Source organism: Glycine max, chromosome 4 (genome assembly GCF_000004515.6).
Source record: "Glycine max cultivar Williams 82 chromosome 4, Glycine_max_v4.0, whole genome shotgun sequence".
NCBI classification, from domain to species: domain Eukaryota; kingdom Viridiplantae; phylum Streptophyta; class Magnoliopsida; order Fabales; family Fabaceae; genus Glycine; species Glycine max.
This window is the reverse complement of record NC_016091.4, coordinates 41,107,847-41,131,329: the sequence shown is the minus strand read 5'-3', so window position 1 is coordinate 41,131,329 and position 23,483 is coordinate 41,107,847. Positions and strand designations below refer to the sequence as shown.

At 31.9% G+C, this 23,483-nt stretch overlaps 1 pseudogene; it reads right to left on the bottom strand.

Annotated features, from left to right (window-relative positions):
* Nucleotides 1-536: 536 nt before the first annotated feature.
* Nucleotides 537-22,665, bottom strand: LOC100781157 (translation factor GUF1 homolog, chloroplastic-like; annotated as a pseudogene).
* Nucleotides 22,666-23,483: the final 818 nt, after the last annotated feature.

The following is a 23,483-nucleotide window of genomic DNA, read 5'->3' as shown; positions in this document are numbered from 1 at the left end:
GGTTGCTTTTGTCAAGTTGTCTAGGGTGAACATGCTTTTGGTTTTGAAAGAGAGGTATGATGTGCCAGGTGACAGAAGCCTCTGTATTTGACAACTCTGCCCTTTTCTGACCGTTGAAGAGTGCTTTGAAGGAAAAAGTTACGCTTTGTTTGTTGTGGCAAGCATGTACGACGCATGCGCAACACTCGTGCATACGTGTTATTCATGGAATGGGCACATACTGGAGATGTGATGTGTGGGTGAGTAGGGTTGTGTCATGGTGCAAAAAATTAGGGCACTACTTCTGCTCACGCTAGTTACAAAAGAGTCCATCTCTTCTTTAAATGGATTGGATTCTTGATTTGTAGCTTCCGTTACTTCAAAAATTTTGTCTTCCTTTTCTGAATCTTTTTTGCTCTTGCACTCGTGATTTTGCAATTACCTTTCTTCTTCCTTCATCTCCTTCGATCCTTCAAGGAATTTTCTGCTCTGATCATATCTTCCTTTTTGTCTAACTTCACCATCGACATGGGTGGTAGCGATTCTAGGGGTTCGATTTAGTAACCCCTCATGGATTGAGAGGTCATTTCCATCGGCGGTTCCTCCTTGGAGGATACTCGTAGTGGTGCCTCTAACAGCGAATCCTCTTCCTCGGAGAGGTTGAGAGTTTCGCGTCGTATAGGTGGAGGCACTTCTTGCCTCCGTGGGAGGGGGCGGCCTTTCACTGCTTCCCGACCAAGGAGCTTGTCCCGGCCACGGTGATTCTCCCTATTTTTGTTACTGGGGAGCAAGGAGAAGCAGTGAGGATGTTAGGGCATCCCTCCCACATGCAATGTAGTCATAGCTTTGGGTCGCCATTATCCCCACCTGTCGTTGTTGGCTATGAGTGGGTGAGGGACGATGTTCTGAAGTATAATTCCTCCTTTACCTCTGCGATGAGTGTCACTGCTCTGCAATGCCAGTGAAGCTGGCAAACCTTGAGAACTCCTACAAGATAGTTGTCTAGGCTTGTGAGAATGATGACTTCCCTCTCTTGAGGGCAGCATTGAGCAGTTTATGGAAGTAATGCCTTCCAAGGTTATTTTGATGATGCCAAAGAATCAAGAGTTAAGCAAAGTTTCAAGCAAAGATTCAAGAATCAAGTTTCAAGATTCAAGATTCAAGAATCAAGTTTCAAGAATCAAGAATCAAGAATAATCAAGATCAAGATTCAAGAATCAAGAGAAGACTTAATCAAGATAAGTATGAAAAGGTTTTCTCAAAAATTGAGTAGCACATGGTTTTTCTCAAAACATGTTTACCAAAGAGTTTTTACTCTCTGGTAATTGATTACCAGATTGTTGTAATCGATTACCAGTAGCAAAATGGATTTGGAAAAGTTTTCAAACTGAATTTACAACGTTCCAATTAATTTCAAAAAGCTGTAATCAATTACAATGTTTTGGTAATCGATTACCAGTGCCTTTGAACGTTGAAATTCAAATTCAAATGTGAAGAGTCACATCCTTTCACATAAAAGCTTTGTGTAATCGATTACACTTATTTGGTAATCGATTACCAGTGACTGTTTCTGAATAAATCAAAAGATGTAACTCTTCAAAAAGGTTTTGACTTTTTCAAATTGGTTTTAAGTTTTTCCAAAAGTTATAACTCTTCAAAATGGTTCTCTTGACCAGACATGAAGAGTCTATAAAAGCAAGGCTTTGTTTTGTATTTTCAATCAATCTTTCTAAGCAATCTTTCAATTAATTCATTCTTTCAATCTTGAATACTTTTTCAATCAATCTCTTACAATCCTTTACAAGCCTTGAATCTCTTTGAACTTCTTCTTCTTTGTACCAAAAGCTTTCTGAAGTTTTCTGGTTTTCTAAACCTTGAAAACTTGTGCTATTCATCTTTTCATTCTCTTCTCCCTTTGCCAAAAAGAATTCACCAAGGACTAACCGCCTGAATTCTTTTTGTGTCTCTCTTCTCCGTTTTCCAAAAGAACAAAGGACTAACCGCCTGAATTCTTTTGTGTCTCCCTTCTCCCTTGTCAAAGAATTCAAAATGACACAGTCTGAGAATTCTTTTGATTCTTCCCATTCCCTTATACAAAAGTGTTCAAAGGACTAACCTCCTGAGAATTCTTTTGTATCCCCATTCACAAAGTATCAAAGGTTTAACAGCCTGAGATCTTTGTCTTAACACATTGAGGGTACATCCTTTGTGGTACAAGTAGAGGGTACATCTCTTGCGGATCAGTTCTAGTGGAGGGCACATCCACTAGGGTTTCAAAGAGAACAAGGGAGGGTACATCCCTTGTGGATCTTTGCTTGTAAAAGGATTTTTACAAGGTTGAAAGAAATCTCAAGGACCGCAGGTCGCTTGGGGACTGGATGTAGGCACGGGTTGTTGTCGAACCAGTATAAAAACTCTTGTGTGTTTGTCTCCTTCTTCCCTACTCTTTTACTTTCCGTCGTGCATTTAATTTCCGCTTTTACTTTCTGTTAAATTTCTCTTCTACTCCTCATTCTCTTAACAATTTAGTAAAATCCTTAGAAGAGTAATTTTTAATTAGTAAAGGTTTAGGAATAATTAATTCAACCCCCCCTTCTTAATTATTCTGAGGCCACTCGATCCAACACAGTCCACCCTTCTTCTTTATGTACCAGCGTCTGTTTGAGGTCTTGAGTCTCATTCTCCCCTTGATCGCTTTCTAGTGTGCTTTTCTTGAGCACTTGAATGTGGCCCCTTCCCAACTCCACCCAAATAGTTGGGCCATGGTGAAGGCCTTTGAAATTTTGAGGCTCTTCTTCAACATCCGACCAAGTGTGTCAGTTTTCTTGTTTTTCTTCTAGATGAACCTGATTGGCAAGATTGGCTGGGTTTCCTTGAATAGTGTGTCCAAGAAGTTGTTTAAGTTTGACTCAAACGTCTTTTATCGCTTGAAGGTCCTGGCTACTGATGTCATGGCTGATGGTTTGCCACTTATGTTTAACAGGGACGGGGAGCCCTGCTTGAATAATGTATAGATTCCTTGAGCCTCAGTCCATACACAATCCTAGGAAAGACGTGTTGAATGTCAACAATACATTGACACATGGGTGAAGGAATCCCAACGAGAGGACTACCTGGGAGCCTACTTGAATCAGTAAGTAAAATTTATGCAAATGGTTGAAAATAGAAATATGTGCATAATATGAACCTAATTATTGTCGAATACAGGGCCCATTGGCAACTGGTTGTTCTATGTCCTATGAATGTCGTTGTTGTCTGGTTTTGTTTGTTGCGTAAGAAGTCGTATATTCATATCAAAGTTGCAATTAACAAGTTATGTTTTATATTATAACTCATTTAATGTACTGTAAAGTTGGGGTGTTAAATAGTTTTCTGGTGTATATACATTAATGTTTTTTTCTAACCAGTGCAATGAAGACTTTAAAGACTACCGTGGATGGTGAAACTGATCAAGTTGCACCTCAATGGATTGAAGTAAAGGTTAGTCCTTTAATGCATCCTTATTTTAGACTAGTGATGTTTTCTAAGTTCGTAATTCTTACATCGTATTATTTTTCATATTGAATGTAGAGCCATGTTCAAAGTGGAGGCTATGAGTGTAACTATTATGTCATGCATTGGATGTGGACATAGTAAGCAGGGGTTTGAAGAATGATTGGGCCATGGTATATTTACTTTCACAAGTTGAACTTATTAGTTGACTATCACTTTTTATTTCATGATTACTGTAAAGATAACTTCCAATTTCATACAACTGTGGACAATTATTTGAGATTAAATATACATATTTCATTATCTCATTTTGTGTGGAGCGAAGCCTTTGGACAATGCATTGTATTTGCAGTAGATAGTTGCGTCGATAGGATAAATATATTTTGTGCGACCAAGCCTTACATTTTGCAGGTCATTCTGAAGTTAAGGATTTGGATTGTAATGATTTTGCAGGTCAACAATTTTGAGGTTCGACAACTACACTCATGTATGTTGATCTAATGATATTATTTTTTCTATTTTATTTATTGACAATGCAAAAAGTTAGTAACACTATTCATTATGTCTTAACATGTAAATCCTGTGTCAAATTTACAAATGTCAATGGGAGGAGCTGATGTGGAGCCCTGTTTGAGTGCCTCTAAGTTTAAAAATTGGTTTTGGAGACAAATTGGTATGAATTTTTGTATGTTTCTTTCCTTTGCCATTTACAAATTCTGAAAGACTAAATGTAATTTTATCCATACTTCACCAAAACTATAATACTTTGTTACTCTCCCATTAATCAAATTTTCATATGATGACTAAGGTTTACATATACTACTAAGATAAATTTAAATTGGAAATTCGAATGGGTAATTACTAAGATTTCAATGTGGTGCAAATTCTATCAGTGTACCATGTGGCATGCATGTAACTTGTGGCATGATTCAATGATTCATTTAAGTATAACTTATGATTGATAAGGATTTTACAGAATACAAGACGAAATAATTAGTTGTAGGAATGTTAAACAAAATTTGCATAACATTTCACATGTGGTTCTATTAACAACTAATGTGACCTTCCATGTTTTGTTAAGAATTTTTTGTCATTAATTTACATGTGTATACATCTAATAGTGGAGGAGGTGCAGGGGGTAGGTGTGAATTGTTTTGATTAGAAAGGAAAACAATACCCTCTTATCAATGGGGTTGATACTGCCAAAGACTCAAAAGACAAGGAAGATGCTGGGTAATTTTCCATTGATTGTAAATAACACTTAGTCAGTTGTTCAACATTAACAAGGAACATTTTGGTGCACTGACAGATTCTGCTACGAAGACACATTACATCCAAATAAAGTGAAGGGAAAGCTTGTTTATTGCATATAAATATTCACAGACATGCCAACAATGCACCTAATCACATCAACTTATGGAGGAAGTTGCCGGAAATGTTGGACATATATGGGAGTTAGTAAGATTTGTTAGATGCAAGAGTGACACATTATTTATTGAACTTGAACAACTAGTTTTAAATTGGACCTTGGAATCAATTAAATCAGATGGCTTAAAAATCTGCACTGAGATCTATAGGAAGTATTTGAAATGTTTTACATTAATAAAAAAATTGCATGTTATATCCTAAGATGTGAGTACATTCATTTGTATGTAATACACATGCATTCTTACTTTCATCTATTTATTATATCTGTAGTTGAAGAAACCTTCTCATCTTGTTCGTGGAGTCCCAACTGTTATCAATTGCCTAGCAACACTACTTAAGGAACCTGTGGTTTAGGTATTTGTTTGTTCAAGCTGGTGGGGTCAAGTTAATTTTGCCCTTCATTTCGCCAACATCCACTCAATAGTCTATTAAGGTAAGTTTGTTGGACTCTACCTTTGAGAATCCAAAAGCCGAGTTACTGGATTTTCCTTCAGTTGGCTTATATATATTATACCAATAGGATAGGGGCTTGAGGAAGCATGATATTGAATTTAGAGATGGTTAACTATATCATTAGTGCATCTGACCAAGTGATAGATTTTTGGAAAAACAATGATAGAGGGATTTCGGATTTGTTGGCTTCTAAATTGATTTATCAATAAAATATTAAATATTACTGATAAAATTTGTAGATTCCACGGTGCTGTTTTTAAAGGGATGCAAAAATTAATTGATAAATTACTCTTTGACAGCTTATGAAACATGTCTTTGCATAGTATGCCTGCTGTCTACTGTGTCCAAGACATGCTACACTGAGTGAATACACAGTGGTCACATTGTTATTAACAACATGTTTGATAAGAAAGAAACAAAGAAAAAAAAACAATACAGGTTATAAATAAAATGAAAGGAAAATAATAGAGAGAAAATAGAGAAAAGAGGGATTTTTTTAATTGTGATAACAAGTGATCCCCAGTTCCCTACCATAAATGCCACAGGGACCTCATGGGACAACATTTCCAGGGCCTTTTGACAACTCAATTTTAAGTTGTCCAAACACAAATGCATATTGTGATCGAAAATAATTGTTCATATGTAACTCTACATGTTGTAGGCGATAAGTAGGGTCATGGTTAGGATCTAATATTCCTCTCTAGTTGTCAAATTCTTAATATTTGTTTTATTGTTTGCCTTTCATTTTCAGGTGTCTTCTAATTACTGTGATGAATTTATATGGAGAGAACTTTGCATGTTACAGGCGATAACGTAAAGTCATGGTAGTGCATATATTAAGCCTGACTAGAATGTAAAATATTATAAGTGCCTACTGCCTATTTTCTCTCACACTAATCTTCATAATTTGAAAAAATTGAGTTATGTACTTGTTCAACCTCTGGCCCAATTCTCACACTTAGACATTCATGATGAAGGGCACCACGCAGTTCTGCCACTTGCTAATTTGTGCACTTAAATAATAATGTTTCTCGTTGGTTAAGTTTTTTGGCTTGCTTATATGATTTCAAAGTTGAGTGTAGTGTTGGCAATTATGTGTGGGATAAAGGTGGTCAGAGATTTCACATGTAAGTTTTCATGTTTACTGAGGCTGTCACTTTTTGGTTATTGAACTAATGAAACAAATTAAATTCACATAAATGCATATAAGCGTCATCGGGATAGTTGCAAAAGCCACCAAAGGCCAGAGCACAGAAGCTAGTTTTCTTGACGGGGCTTGCAAATGAGTCGTCATCAGAGCCATTGAAGCACTAGAGTTGCTTAATTTTGCTGCTGCTTAGGAGGTACTATCTAAGGTGATACTTCAATTCCATGGTTTGGCATTAGGACAGATTCAAACTCTTGTAAAGATATTTTTTGTATTCATGGTTTGCCATTACATATTACTAATAAAATACATATTTCACGGTGCTTATGTAGGGAACAAAAATTAATTGATAAATTCCTCTTTGACAACTTATTTATGAAACACGTCTCTGCATATGGCTTTTATCGTATTATGAGCCAGCAATTGAATATTTGGCTACTTCAAGAACCCTTCCGTGACTTATTGATGTTGTCAAGAGTTCTACAAAAGAGAAGGTATATGGCTGACTTGTTGACTTGCTGAACTTATGTTCCCTTCAACAATTGAATATATTGCTAACTTGCTGAACTTATGTTCATCTTGGTTTTCTGTTACAAACAAAATGTTGTTCACATTTTTTTTATTCCTTGCAATATTATTATTAATTATGACTCATAGTTATTTGATTTTTGCTGAATTTGTATTAACTTTCTATTATATTTTTGTCTATGTAATGGTCACAACTAGATGTTTATAACTTCTCGAGCATAGCAGTCTAATGTTGGCACACTTTTTTAAAAAAAATTTGATAGGTGGTTAGAGTTGTTTTCTTGACTCTTAAGAATTTGATGTCAAAAGGGACATTAGTTTCTCAAATGGTTGACCTTCAGCTGGCACTAGTTGTCCTGAGTTTAAAAGATCAAGCATGGAGTGATGAGGTGAGATAATTAGAATCTACATTAACTTTTGAAAATTTATTTGTGCAAATTGTGTAAAATTATAATTGGTGCCTTGAAGAGAAAATATGTTTGATATACATTTTGCCACTTTCAGTTTCTGTGTTATAACCTAGAAATCATAGATTCAAATACTGGAAAGTGTCTTCTTGCAGGGGTTAGGTTGCATAGTGGGACTGGGAGTCTTGAGCATTTGGTTGCCCCTTTTCCCCCACTTAAATACTCTACTGAGCATTCCATACTACTCGATGTGAGAATTAGGCACTCATCCCATAATACCCAAGTCCCTATTACAATAAATATAAAAATTATTTGTTGGCATATAGTGTTGTCTACTGTTATTGTTAGATACAATTTCTGTTTTCCAAGATGCATGCTTTCCATGATACTCTTATACAATTTTTGTTTCTCTTTCCCAATATTTAGATGATGCATTTACATTTCCTTTTGGAATAATCTATTTCTTGTTATTTGCTCAACACTTCTATTAATTAGAAAAGTTTGTCATAGGACTTGTTGGAGGCCCTGAATTTCCACAATATCAAAAGACTAAGTTCTTTTGATATATACAAGCAAGAAATTCTCCTTGACCATCTGGATTGGTCTCCCATGCACAAAGATTCCGTATTCATTTTTGAAAATATAAACAACTTTTGTTCTAATTATTTACAAGTATCTATGTATTATCCCTTCTTTTATGCTTCAACTAAATTCTTGATTAAGCACACATGGAATTTTTGGATTAGAAAAATAACAAGGCTTTCAGTTAGGTGTGGTTGTACTCTTTTCTTTGTTATTTGGTTAGTATTGAATACCAATTGGCTGGCTAGGTACTAGAGTACTTTTGTGTTTTCTGATACTTTTCTTTGTAAGTTAGACAGTATGGAGCTACTTGATGTTTTATTCCATGATAGAATATGCCCTTGATGTATATCTGAGGTTGAGTATTGGCATTACACAGTTAATTTTGCAACCTAATCAAGTTTTTCTCTTGTAGTCATAGAGATAGTATCAACATGGATGGTGTTTTTCAAGCAATGATCATGTGATAACATTTTTCAACTCATAAATAATGTCATCTTTTGACACTTTTGGTTGGCGTATAATACGATTAGGATGAATTGTAAATGCAATGAAATTAAACAATAAATGGACAAAGGGCCATTTAATGGAACCTTTTGTGATTGCAGCCAACTGAATCTCCAGTTGAACTGTTCAGTTGAGGCTTCTAAGACAGTTATTATATAAGAACTGTCTTAAAATGTGGTTCTTCTAAGACGGTTCTTATATAAGGAACGTCTTAGAATGTGTCTCTTTTAAGACAATTTTTATATAAAAACCGTCTTAGAATGTGGCTCTCCTAAGATGGTTCTTATATAAGGACTGTCTTAGAATGTGTCTCTTCTAAGACGGTTCTTATATAAGGACCATCTTAGAATGTGGCTCTTCAAAGAAGGTTTTTATATAAGAACCATCTTAGAAGAGACACATTCTAAGACGGTTCTTATATAAGAACCGTCTTAGAATGTGCCTATTTTTAAGATGGTTCTAACCTACGAACCATCGTTGAATGCGTCTATGCCTGTCATTCTAAGATGTTTCTCATCTAAGAACCGTCTTAGAAGAGATACATTTTTTAAGACAATTTTTTCCATAACTATCGTAATATGTGAATATCTTTTAACGTCGTTGGCTTCAAGGACGGTTCCACAACCTTCTTTAAATGTACATTAGAACCATCATTAAAAGTGAATTTTCTAGTAGTGAAAGAAGAACAATTGGGTACGTTAAGCTTTTCAACTATGAACCATATAACAATAGTTTGCATTTCTAAAATGTTTGTGTGGTCTAACTATTAGAGTCATTATCTATATTATAATTAACTAACTAATATGAATAGTCTGCATGAAAGTGGAAAATTTTCCCACCCATATTAGTTTTATACTACATTGTGTTATTATATATAAGAAATAAAGGAAAATATCTTTTGAAAAATACTTGCAATACATTCCTTGACTTATTCTTTTAAACATTTTTTATTGGTTAAAATTTATTAAAAATTACAAAAAATGATGTGTCTTACATCATATTTAATGACTCTCTCTCATAATTTTACAATTTTCAATGAGTTTCAACCAATAATATGGTGTGTGTTAGAAATACTATATTAGAAAGTGTGTTGCTAGCCTTCCTCACATTTTTTGTTTCTAAATATAATAAATATATGACCACTTTCAAATGCATTAATTGTTAATTTTCTTTTATATCCTTATTTATTAAAAAGACTATTAATGAGATAAGTCATACTTATTGGTGAAAAAAGTTATCACTTGAAAAATAAATAATATCATTAAATACAACTACAACTTAAATCATTTAATTAAGTCAACGAAAATTTTCTTGTGCCCCTACATTTTGAAGGGTTTTGGTACCCCATTCACATGGACCAATACATTGAAGACACTTGATTTAATGAAATCATGTCAGGTTTTGTGAAAATAATTTGAAATTATTATTTAATCTTTTCTCTTTTAAATTAATTATAGCTAAATTGTTGATATTAACATTATGGGTAATTTTAGATGAGTAATCATATGAAATAGGATTTTTGTCAACATTATCATCAGAAAATCCCAAAAAAGAATCAAGTGTTAGGTTGCACCGTCCAAAACCTCTACATTGGCTCGGTCTTAGATCTACATTTTCTAAAGCATCGAACCCCTAGGATTCGAACCTCCCTAATGATAATAATTACCGACGAATCTACCCACCAAGCCATACTCAATTTTATGCTCTGATAAAACAATTATTTGTATTTTTCTATGCTTAATTTCATTTTAAATATTTTTTATCCATTTTTTGTTGGACAAGTGACCTGAATAACTTAAGAGGGGGTGAATTAAGTTTTAAATTATTCCTGATTAATCAAGTTCTAATTTCCTTTTTAAACCTATGTTCAGAATATGGAAGATGAAGATGAAGATGCAAACTATTTCAACTATATTTTTCAGGTACGCAAGATAAAAATATGTGAGATAAAAATAACCAAGATAGGGAAGAGAGAAATACAAACTCGTTTTATCCTGGTTCGGCCACTTCCCATGCCTACGTCCATACCTCAAGCAACCCACTTGATATTTTTCACTATTTTTGTAAAACTCTTTTACAATTTCTGAACAACCTAGGGATCCCTCTCCCTTGTGTTCAGGATTCTCACAATTCAAGAGAGAAATAGTCTCTTGATCTCAACAATTCTTTTCAGAAAGTACATAAGTTTTTCTCTCTTTTAGAGAAGATGATACATGTTGAAGATCTTAGAAAAATACTCAATTGATTTGCAAATGTTTGGCCAATGATTTGTTTCTGAGAGAACAAGATAATAAGGTTCTGAAAAACTCTGAAGATTTTTGTAGACAACTCACATATTTATAGGCCCTTAGTGACTTTTCAAAAACTTTTGAAGAGATGTGACTTTTCGGAATATTTTTCAAAAATTCTCTCACTGGTAATCAATTTCAGCTTCTTGGTAATCGATTACAAAGTTATGTTTTGAAGGGTCATGACTTTTCAAAATTAACTTTTGAAGTTTCGTCACTGGTAATCGATTACATACAAGTGGTAATCGATTACAGCATTTATAATTTGTCTTTGGTAATCGATTACCAGTGGAAAAATACTTATTTTAGCACTAATAAAACATTTTTAAAACTTTTTATTATCTCTTGAAGATCATGTTTTTTGAGGCCAAACCTTTTTAACCAATAAGAGATTCTTTTAACAAAAACAAAAATAAATTGTCTTATCTTTCTCTTGATCTTGTTTTCTTGATCTTGAATTTTGACTTGAAGTAATCTTGTGTTGCTTACATCTTGACATCATCAAAACATTCATACACATATATTCACATTTTTGCCCTTTAATATTTTGATAAATTATTATGTCCATTTTATTATCCATTATTAAATAAATATTTCACTTAAATGTAATTATAAATTATTTGGTATTTTTTAATCTTTAGAGGTTTACAGTAAAGTAGTTTTGAATCAACTTAATGAATTTTTAATTTTTAAAATTCATTAAAAAATACCAAATAATTTCGTTAAGTTGATTCAAAACTATTTTCCTAGAATGTGGCATTGGAGCATGAGTTTTTAGTTCAATTTCATGATGTTATTTTACTTTATTTTATTTCACTGTATAACAAGATTTCTTTTGTAAATTTTGATGGTCTTGTTATGAGCCGGATTGTTTTTAATAAGTTTTGTTCGGTAATAGTAAAACGGATGTGACCCTTTTACCCACATGAGCTCTTTTATTCTTAAAATAAAATTATTTTAGTTAATTCCACATTTTGATATGTTTTTCTTATTTATATGTATGTCGGGTAGAGGGTATCACAACTTTTACTTATGTCATTTATATGATTATGGTTACAGTAGCATGGTATCATAACAATCATTTTTGTTAAGGAACTAACATGTAATTGGGAATTAAAAACCCCTCAAAATTACAAGGAGTTATTTAATCTCTGTCATGCAAGTGCACAAAATGCAATAGAAAGGTCGTTTTGGATATTGAAAAAAGATGGAGTATATTAAGAACTCCTTCATTTTTCAATATAAAGACACAAATAAGAATTATCAATGTTTGTTTTGTGTTACACAATTTTATAAGAGATGAGCATCAAATTGATCAACTTTTAGAGGCTAGAGATTCAAAGCTTTTATATGATGTTGATCAAAAGTTAACTCCACTAACAAAAAAAGTTCAAAACAATGTGACAGATGATGTCACAACTATTCGAGTCACTGACGAGCGGACAAGATTTTGTGATAAATTAGCATTGAATATGTTTGCTAATTATCAAGTTAGAAGAAACTTTTCTTAGGGAGTGTTTTTTTTTTTATGTAATTCTTTATTGAAGAGAGACTTTTTTATGTACTTGGTTTAATTTCATATTGTAATGTGTTGCTTTAAGAAAAACTTTTGGTGGCTGCCATGTGTTTCTATGGAAAAAAATACTTATTTATACAATCTATAATTGTACATTGTATGTGATATCTGTTATGTGCAAGTTAATCAAGTTAATAGTGTGTTATATGTGATATCTGTTATGTGCAGGTTAATTAGTGGTACTAACTAGAGCCATCCAAAGGAAATATCAAATGGATAAGAAAGGTGACAAAAAAAAAAGAGGAAACAAGAAGTTATTTTACATGGAATTTGGAGATTAAACGTGTGTTGGTTGAAGTACTAAGAGATCAAAGATATTTGGGCAATAAGAGTGACGGAGCTTGGAAAAAGGTATCATACAATATTGCAAGTGCAAAGTTATCTTCTAATTTCAAAGTCCAAGTCACTTGGGAGAACGTTAAAAATCAGATCAAACTTTAGAGATCATGGCATAAAGTTATTAGTGATATCCTTAGTCAAAGTGGATTTGATTGGGATGGAACCAAATACATGATTACTATTGGTGATGAAAATGCATGGAACGAGTATGTTAGTGTAAGTAGTATTCTATATTACTATTTTGTTAGTGTAACTAGTATTCCATATAATATTTAATTGGTGCTATTGTTGACTTTTTTTATTTTATTTTCAAGTCACATAAAGAGGCTAGAAATTTTTTATTCAAGGCAATTCCAATTGGGATGATATAGTGGACTTTTGTGCTAAAGATAGAGACACCAGTTGTGGAGCTAAAACTGCTATGGATGTTGATGAAGTCGTGAGCACAGGAGTAAATAAAGTGGAATTGATGGGTTCAGAGGATACCAATGCTTCTATAGATTTAGAGGAATTAGGTTCTGGTTCAAAAAGAAGGGGACAATCTTCAAGCTCAACAAGCATACAATCCCAAAGGAGGAAGATTGGAGAAAAAGATGGAATATCTACTTCAATGAAACAAGTGCCGGAGTCTTTTGATCGATTGACACAAGCATATGATGAAAAGGTTGATGAAAATGATATTTTAGAAGTGCTAGATGAGGTGGTTATGATGCTAAACCTTAATAAATAATAATGGGCTAATTTCGTTAAATGGTTAGTTGACCTTCCAAAACAATTAGCTATCACTTCCAATTGAGCAGAATAAGGATTATGTTTTAACACATATTTCTACAACTTGAAACTTGATGAGTAACTTATATTTTTCTGTTTTATTTTACTATCTTATTTTGTTTTCCTCATTATCTTGGATTGATTAGGTTCTGCACCTTACATGCTTCTACGTTTCACTCTCACTTATCTTGTTGTGTGTAATTGTGTAAATTAATCTAGAGGATTTGTCGATGTTTTCAAGGATGTGCTAGTATGTACCTGACACTTGAGTGCTTGAGTCTATGACTAAATCTATCTTTCAAAACTTTATAGTGTTGAACTGATGTTTATTTTGTTTCAATTTGTACTTCACACATGTCGTGCTCATTTTGGCAATACGACTTCTATTTACATTGTTGAGTGATATGTGATGTGTTATGAAAAATTCAATTTGTTATTAATATACAATTATATCAAAACCCTTGCCAATGATGACATATCTTTTATAAAGTGTGGATTTGGGTTAGAATCCCCTATGATAGACATGTTTGGTTGTGGTTCGTAAAAATAATATATGATTTTTATTTTGATTGCTGAATATAATAAAATATAAGTCTCTTTTTTGTCACAATTTAAGAAAAGAAATTTGTACTTAATCTTCCTACTCTCGGAAAAATTAAGTATTTTTTGTTAAAGATTTAATAAAATTAAATTAAATAATATTCAATAATTTATAAATATTATCTAATATTATTTAATAAAAGTAAATTAAACAAAATTAAATAATATTGAAATTTTAATATTTAAATATTAATTTTAAAATAAAATTTTGCACATGAAGGAATTAAATTGCTCTATCCAAACTAAGAATTTTAAAATTTTAAAAATTTGAATTAATTTATCCAATCAAATCATTTACAAAATGAAAGAAATTTAAAATAAGAGCATTTTAAATCTCCAATATTTCAAATTCTGAGGAATATTGAAATTCCTTATCAAAACAATAGGTAACCATTTAAATAAGAAACAGACATGGTAAGATGCTAACACCTTCCCTTGGCCTAATGGACTTCCGAACCCAATTTTGCTTTTCGAATACAATTTTTTGCTTAAAAAGGTTTTCCAGTGTTTTTCTAGTAAAAAATATTGGCAATGACTCCTTAATTTTTTCGAAACATTATTTTTGAGTTTTTGTTATCCCATCTCGACTCCAACTGCGAAGGTTTTTTTTTTTTTTTTTATCCTTATAACTACCTTCACAAACCACGTGCTAAAAAAACATAAAAACACCCTAGGATTGCATAATTATTTATTGACTGACATGAAAATATGACTTTAAAAGAATTTGTTTAAATAATAAATTATGTAATATATATACATATATGCATAGAAATTAACTATATAAGTTTTTAAAATAACTTACATAGTTTTCTAAAATAAATATCCAAAATATCACCTAATTGTAATATCTTCAGTTTTTACTAACCATGTACAATGCCACTAACATGTTTATTACTTGACCCCGCTTCACTCGTCGGTGCAAAACTATGGCTTGCACGTTTAAGTTAATAAAATATAACTATTATTTAAAAACAATAATAGTTTGGTAAAAAAAAAAATAGTATACACATAAGATAGTAACTAATTATTGGGGACAATTACATATGATTTAGTATAGATGATATAATTATGTTTATAAATTGACATGCTTGTTTTCTATTCACATTTAAACTTGTAGAAATTAATCATATATACATGACTATATTACTATATGAGTTCAAACTTGTTTATTGGTTGAGATTAATTTTCTTAAAAAAAAATAATTAGTTGAAATAATGAATCATTATTTTATATATATATATATATATATATATATATATATATATATATATATATGCGCGCGCGCAATACATATTACTTTTAAAAGTTTTGTACAATAAGTTTATAAAATGTTTATAATTTGTGATTGTTACATGTCTCTGAATTCAAAGAGCAGTATAGGAATGAGCACTGAAAAACCAATTTGTCTCTATGATTTTGCCTTTGTGTTTCACATGAAAATTTCAACGTTGTTCTTTTCTGTTTTTAATTCTTCTTCTTGCTCAATAGTTTTTTTTTTTTTACTTTTTTTTTATTTCTTTGAACCGGGTTGACACTAAGGAATATGAAGAAACAGATGAATTTTTTATTAGGTATGTAGAGTTGACGAGACATTGGAAAAAATGGTTTACTAATAATATTAGCATCTTAATTTTTATGAATTGCTTTTGATATAATTTTCTATTGCAGATTTAACTAATTAAAAATTTGTATATGCATTATCTATTATGCGTCAATATTTGTTATATAAAAAGTTTTGTACAGTAAAAAGAATTATGTTAACATATTTATGTTTGATGTTGACATAGAACATGTTTTATAGAATTTATTTTAATTCAAATAGAAATATATATTTAATTTAATGTAATTTTAAAGTATATTTATGGTTCACTTTAATTTTTAGTTATTATAATGATTCACTTCAATTTTGACTTATTATGATAACTTATTAAATCAACATTAAATGTAAATTGGTAAATCTGTATTTGAATAAGTTAATAAGTTAATTTTGTACCTTAAATATAAAATTCATTTTCCTGAAATAAATAATTACTAATTTTTAACAAATTATTTTTTATTTTAAAATAATAAATATATGCATAATTTAATGAATACTACAGACTTATGAATTTGGTAGACCTAGGACATTTCAATCGGCATTTTCCTATGCTTCATTAAATCCATAATTTTTTAAATTTAATTTAATGACATTCCAAGTATATGAATCTGTTGGTGGCAACTTCTCTTGCTTGTTAACTTAATTTGTCAGTAATAAGTACTAACCAAACCACATAGGATTTAGTGCCATTGAATGAACCAATTTTATGTTTGGATGTTTGAATGAACATGCACAAAATTGATTTTGATTCAAACTCATTTTAAAGTAATATGATTATATATGTTTGAATTTTTTTACTCTAAAAAAGAAAGTCAACGGTAGAATTCAGTATAATTTTTTTTATTCAATACAACTTAAGTTATTTCAATCCAAAATTTGTACCTAGAATCAATTCTTCAAAGTAAAACCAAATATTTAAACATTTCCTTAAAATCACATCAGTTAATATTTCAACGTGATTTTGGATGAGTGAACATGAAAGCAATATGCATGCTCTCAAGGTTTAGTGAAAGGTGAGGTTAAAAGAAAAACAGTTGAATCAATACTCACCTTTAATCCAGGTGTGATTTCATTTAGTGTAATAGCAAATTGTGTGAGGTTATATCTTGTCTGGTACTCTGGTGTTGGGCTCCGCTTCCACAAAACATGTGGTTTTGATGACACATGGGAGGACCCTTTTCCTTTCCCAGAATTCCCTCCAATTACGTAATGCAAGCTCTCATCCCACGTCCCAAACAGAGTTGCCACTGTTCTACCTTTCTTATCTTCCACTACACCGTGAATCTACAACAGAACTTAAATTGCAGAGCATAAGTTACATAATATGTCTATGGACTATACTCAACAGAAAAAACCATGCAACTCATACTGTAATCTTATATCTCTATAGTCAATGAAAATAGTAAAGTTAGCATCTATTATTCCATTATCATATTTAAACTGGCATGAATTCATTTGACTCAACAACATAGAAGAGATGTTGAAGAAGTTATAACATAGGCTTCATGTGAGGTGATATTGAATAACCGTCTTAGTAACCACTACATCCTAAGACGGTTGCACAACCGTAGTAATAAATATTACGACGTCGCTTTTTATGACGGTTCAAAATTGTCGTAGAATATCCTGTAGAACCGACTTAGAATACCATAATTGTAGTAGTGTGTGTTAAATGTTGAGTTGCTGTATTTGGTCATGTAGAACACCAGTTACGTTATCGTCATCCATATATGGTTCATTAATTATTATATAGACATTGAATTATTTACAACTAACTTGATAATTATCTTTTTTTAATGTGAACTTGACAATTATATCAAAACTGAAGTTATGATTTTCAAGGTTTAAATATTGAAAATAGTATCTTGTAATATTTCTTTACTTCCAAGTTCTGCAATAGGTGGCAAAAGCACTTGATGTGAATGCAAGGGACAAAACAGTAGGATGGTAGTGTGTTAAATAAGATTTAGCAGTGAGATGGGGAAGATTAAGTGGAGGGCAAGGATTTTTTTTTCATATATGTATTTCATTAATAACACAGAATTAGGTTCATTAAAATGTTTCTATGACTAAAACAATTAATTTTCTTTTTTATACAAATAAACCAACTCTTTTATTATTCTCATTGAATAAAATAAGAATTACAGGTCCGACCAAGTATTCTGAATAAAATGTTTCTATGACTAAAACAATTAGTTTTCTTTTTTTATACAATTATACCAACTCTTTTATTATTCTCATTGAATAAAATAAGAATTACAAGTCTGACCAACTATTCTGATTACTGAATTATGGGTCATTCCTCTTTAGTTCAAATGCCTACAAAAGTATAATTTAGTATACTTGGATAGTGAAAATTACTTCACAAATTTTTTTTTTTACAATGTCTAAGCCCTTGCATTTAGACAATTGCAATTTGAGTTAAAGAATGCTTTACCAGACTTCTTTTCTTCAGAAAAAATAAAAGCAGATAAAATGAATACTAATTATGGTTTCCCCAAACCAGTATGATTCCATGATATATCTTAGGAATCCACAATCAAGTTCTATTGACAGGAAATTTACTTATAGCCACACATATATTTATTTCCCACCCATATATAGACCAAAAAAACAGAGAATTGATAACTTACCTTATCATTGTGCACAATTGTAGCCAATGGCTCCACACAGTCACATTTATCCGTATGTCAAGTTTAATTAAATTACTTTCAGTGTACCTTAAAATTAATTATCAGAAAGCATCGAAACATTAAATCTTTGGAAAGACAACCTTTTTCAGTCCATACTTAATACTATGATTTTATTTAATAAAAGGCAAGGATAACTTTAATTAGCATTAAAGTATTGTGTGCTTCAAATATTAAAAAAAAAAAAGTCATCCTCTTTTGACACAGAGTTCAAAACATGAAATAATATATTTCTGTAATTATGTGACATACTATGGCTGCATTTACAAGATGACGATTTGGATAAATTTCTCAATATGCACTTAGAGGAAAAGAACATAAAAGGAATTAAGGAGATGAAATGAATTACAATTCTCATATAGAAGTTTGTTAGGATTGGATTGTTATGGGAGATTATAATTTTTTCCATAAAAAAATGTTTATAATTGTTCTCTCTCATCTAACTTCTCCATAGGTAACTATTAACTAAAGAAACTTATCATTCTTGCCTTGGAAAAGCTTTGATTTTTTTTTTTTGGTGACATGAAAGAGTTCCCGTGACTAGAAACTAATACAAAATGCGGCAATGTCTGCATTAATTTACAATCCCTAAACATCATATATGTCTTATTTATTTATGAAAATTACCCTGATTACACTACATAATCAGGGACATTTACAATAGTCAACGGTATCTTGTAAGCCAATAGAATCTTATGTGAATATTATCAATAAACTATGCTCTCGGAGACATTTACCCGACAAAGGTATACTCCATACTAGCATAACCCTTACTTCTCGACTTCAACTGGTCAAAGAAATCACCAACCATCTACAAAATTGACATTCAAAAAGATTCAGATACTTGAGAGCCAAAACTAGTTAAACAGAAGCACGAGTTTTTAGGGTCAATAGACAAGAACTAATGCAAGAGATTACCTCTGCTAATGGTAATTCATACGTGATTGATGCCCTATTTTCAGCAATAAATTTCATTTCTTTGAACTGCCTTCTTCTTTCTTGTGCCAGTTCCATAAGTGAACCAATGTAGTCCTTTGGTGTAAGCATCTCAATCTGTACACAACTACATTAATTCCAAATAAAGACAAATACACACACACAGAGGGAGAGAGAACATGTGAATTAAAATGTTTAGCCCTAACTGCTTCAACTCTTGAACAAGGTGAACAATAAACAGAACAAAGTGCAAGAAATAACCTTAACAAATGGCTCCTCAATTGATTTCCTTTTTCCAGGCTCAAGAAGTAAAGATGGATTTGAGCATTCAACCTTCAAGGATTTTGTGATTCAGACAAAATGATTGCATTAATATGATATATATTTAAAAAATAGAGGCAAATCAGTTTTAATGAATAGTTTAGTAAAATAAAGTATTACATAGAAAGGGAACTTAGGAATGAGAAGAAATTACAGTATCACCATTTACACAGTTTACCCTGTACACGACACTTGGAGCAGTTGTTATCAGGCTCAAATTGTATTCTCTCTCAAGTCTCTCCTGTAATGTAAAGAACTTGTAAGATAAGACCAGGTTTCCAAAGTTAATCAAAATGTCAATTATGCCATATATAAGAACATTCAAGCAATTCCTATGAAAGCCAAAGAGTAGATGCTCCAACATATTCGAACCTGAACAATTTCCATATGAAGAAGGCCCAGAAACCCACATATAAAGCCAAATCCCTTGGCACTCGATGTCTCAGGTTCAAACTGTAAACCAGAAAAGAGAATGAAATCTTTGAATAATTAATCACTAACCCCACCATTGTCAGTTTGACTGTAAGAAACATGGATATTTAAGGAAAAAAACTATGTTTGGTTCCAAAGTTAAGATAGTTAATATATATATATTATAATCCACAAAATGTCAAAAGCAACTGTGCATGCAAATCTCACATGGCGTAGTTTACATAAACTTTATGACTGACAGATTCATAAATAAAACTAATTCAAAAGTACAACTGAATAATTTAATAAACATCAAAAAGTTACAAGAGAAATTGAATTGATAAAAAGCTATTATAACTAAATCAAGAAAACTATAATTAAATAGAAAATTACAACTAACAGGTGATAGCATCTATAGAAAAAAGCAAATTATGGTCCTTTGGCAAAAGTCTAGAAACAAAAGATGCACTATTTTTCAACATATCAATATAACCTTAAGTGCAACATCATTGAGTTGCAGCTTCTCAAGTGCGTCACGCAGACTAGGGAATCTAACAACAAATGATAATAAGGATATGATTAGTTCCAGATACATTCAAGAGTAACATTACAATTCTGTTGCTCAAGAAAGAAAGAAGAGGGTCAACAAGAGATAAATACTAGTCAGCATCAACAGGAAACAAGCCACAGAACACCATAGGAGTGGCTTCCTCATATCCAAGGAGTGAATTGTCAGCCTTTCTGCCATAGTGAGTAACAGTGTCACCCACTCTAGCATCAACTACTGTTCTTATTGATGCAGATAGATAGCCCACCTATCAAAGCACGACACACGATATCAATGTTCAGAATGAATAAAAAATGTTTATTTTGTCTTTCCTTAGAGAATAAAAATGATAATAATGAATTTAACATTGAACTGAATTGTCTTGCCAGCAAAAAATATGCAGAGACAGACACAAAGTTACTCAAGAGAAACAATACACCAATGCCATGCATTGTGTCTTGTATGTCATTTTTTTTAATTCCTTTATCTCATAGTGAGTGTACATAAGATAAGTGATGAGAAGGAGGAGGAAAGAGACAAAACAAAAATACCATACGCAATATGAAATACATCACCCTGCTAATTAAACCATTCATAAGTATTTTACCTCACCAGCATACAATTCTTCAACTTGTAGTTGACTAGGAGACAAAACTCCAATTTCATCAGCAAAATAATCATGTAATTTAGTAATCAGATTAGTTCAAAGAATATTAGTAGTCAGTAGTCACCATAATGACCAAGTTTTCACCAATGATAGACTAGAGCTTGTTTGAATTTGTTTGCAGTTATATTAAAGATTTAACAAATGTTGAATGAAATTATGAACTGGCAACTATACTGACAGTTTGTCAACACCAAACTAAATCTTTGTTGGCAAAAATAGGGGATCAAAAAATAGGAAAGGTATTGTACCTTCCCACTAGCCATAAAATAAACTCTGTCACCTTTCTTCATAGTCCCATCTACAACTCAAAAGTATACAATAACACCTCTATATGGATCATAGTAGCTGCATGTAAAGAAATAATAAATATGAGTGCATGAAGTATGAATACCACATGTAAAAGAATGTTAGTTGACACAACATACTAGGGGGATTAATCTTCCATACATACTAAAGGAATTCTATCCATGTAAATATCAAGGTTATCAAAGGTGGATCACAGAATATGAAGGACAAAATTCTACCATATAAAGACACCATTGCAGCTATGGCACTGCCAAAGAGAGCCTCTCTTCACAAATTGCCTATGGCAGTGGGGTCAAGAAATGCCACATTAGTGTTATGGTGGGACTATAAGGGCTATTTAATAACATTGGAAATTATTGTATCTAAGGATGTCTACGTAGAGAGAACAATCGTATAGCAACTAGATGCATAAAGTAAAGGTCTCTGAACTTGCATTAAGCTAAGTTCACAACAACAAAACTACATGGAAAAAGAATAAACTAAAGTACAAGATGAGCCCTAGACATAGAAATTAGATCCTTGAACTTTACAATAAGACTACCTAGTCTCAGTTGAAGTGTCTATGTTATCTTTTTTACATTGTAGGGACCTTAATAAAATTATTTCGTGGTATCAATGTTATCCAAATCTTAAATGATAATCCATGTGGATCCATAGAGTATTGCCAACATATATGATCAAATGGATTAGTACATTTGAAAAAAATGAAGAGTACCTGTCAAATATTAAAGCCCTCAATGGTTTTTTAGATGTATCTTCAGGTGGGGGTATTCTTGCAACAATTGCATTGAGAATTTCAATTATACCTATTCCTTCCTATAGCAAAAAAAGTAACTTCATTATGTAGCTACATGTATATGTATGTGTGTGTATTATATATATATATGTGTGTGTGTGTGTGTGTGTGTGTGTGTGTGTGTGTGTGTGTGTGTGTGTGCATGTAAAATCATAAACCAGACAAAACAACAGGAAATGAAAGAACAATAACAAACCTTTGCCAGCTCCCATAGTGTGACGAGTGGTGTGTACAAGGCCTGGGAACGAATTCACCGCCGTATGGCTGACCGGCGATTACTAGCGATTCCGTCTTCATGCACGTGTGTCGCCCAGGGCATAAGGGGCATGATGACTTGACGTCATCCTAATCTTCCTCCGGCTTATCACCGGACGTTAATAATTTTTTCCATGCATGTATGTATGGGTTTCTTTGTTTGCAGCCCTTGGTTTTCTTCTCTACGGTGGAATGTGATTGTCTATTTCAATTTTCACTTTTGTAATTTGGATAATTTTCACTTTTGTAATTTGGATTGTGGAATGAAATTAATGCATCTGGGTTTAAGAATAGCACTAAGTTTGGAATTTTGCCTTGTTTGAACTCAGAAGAGAAAAAAAATCAACTATTAGTAGATATAGCCAACGAAGTTCTTCAAATATTTACCACCTTCCTGAACTGATGAAATTAAAAATAGTTAAAAAATATGGGTGCCCATGCATGTGTCTTGTTTGGTTTTTGTCTGTATTCAGACCCCTTTCTTCTCCAAAATGTGTATGGTCACAATTCTTATGATTGGTTCCTTGGAGTTAGTTTGTGAAACCTTACAAACCTTAGCAACCCAATTAAAAAAAATTACAAGATCAATGACCCAATTATAATTTTATTTATTTATTTGTGGACCTAATTAAAAATTCCCAAATCTTTCAGGGTCATGCTTGTTAACTGAACCTTTTTTATATAATTAAAATTCATAATAAATATCTTTGACTATAAATTATATTATTTACAATGAACAACTTAAATTGTGATGATTATTTTTATCTATTTAATTTTTTTTAATAAAATTACTAATGAAATTTAATTTAGACATGGAAATAAAAGAGAGTAGATTGATAGATTGAAAGGGTGGGTTGTTA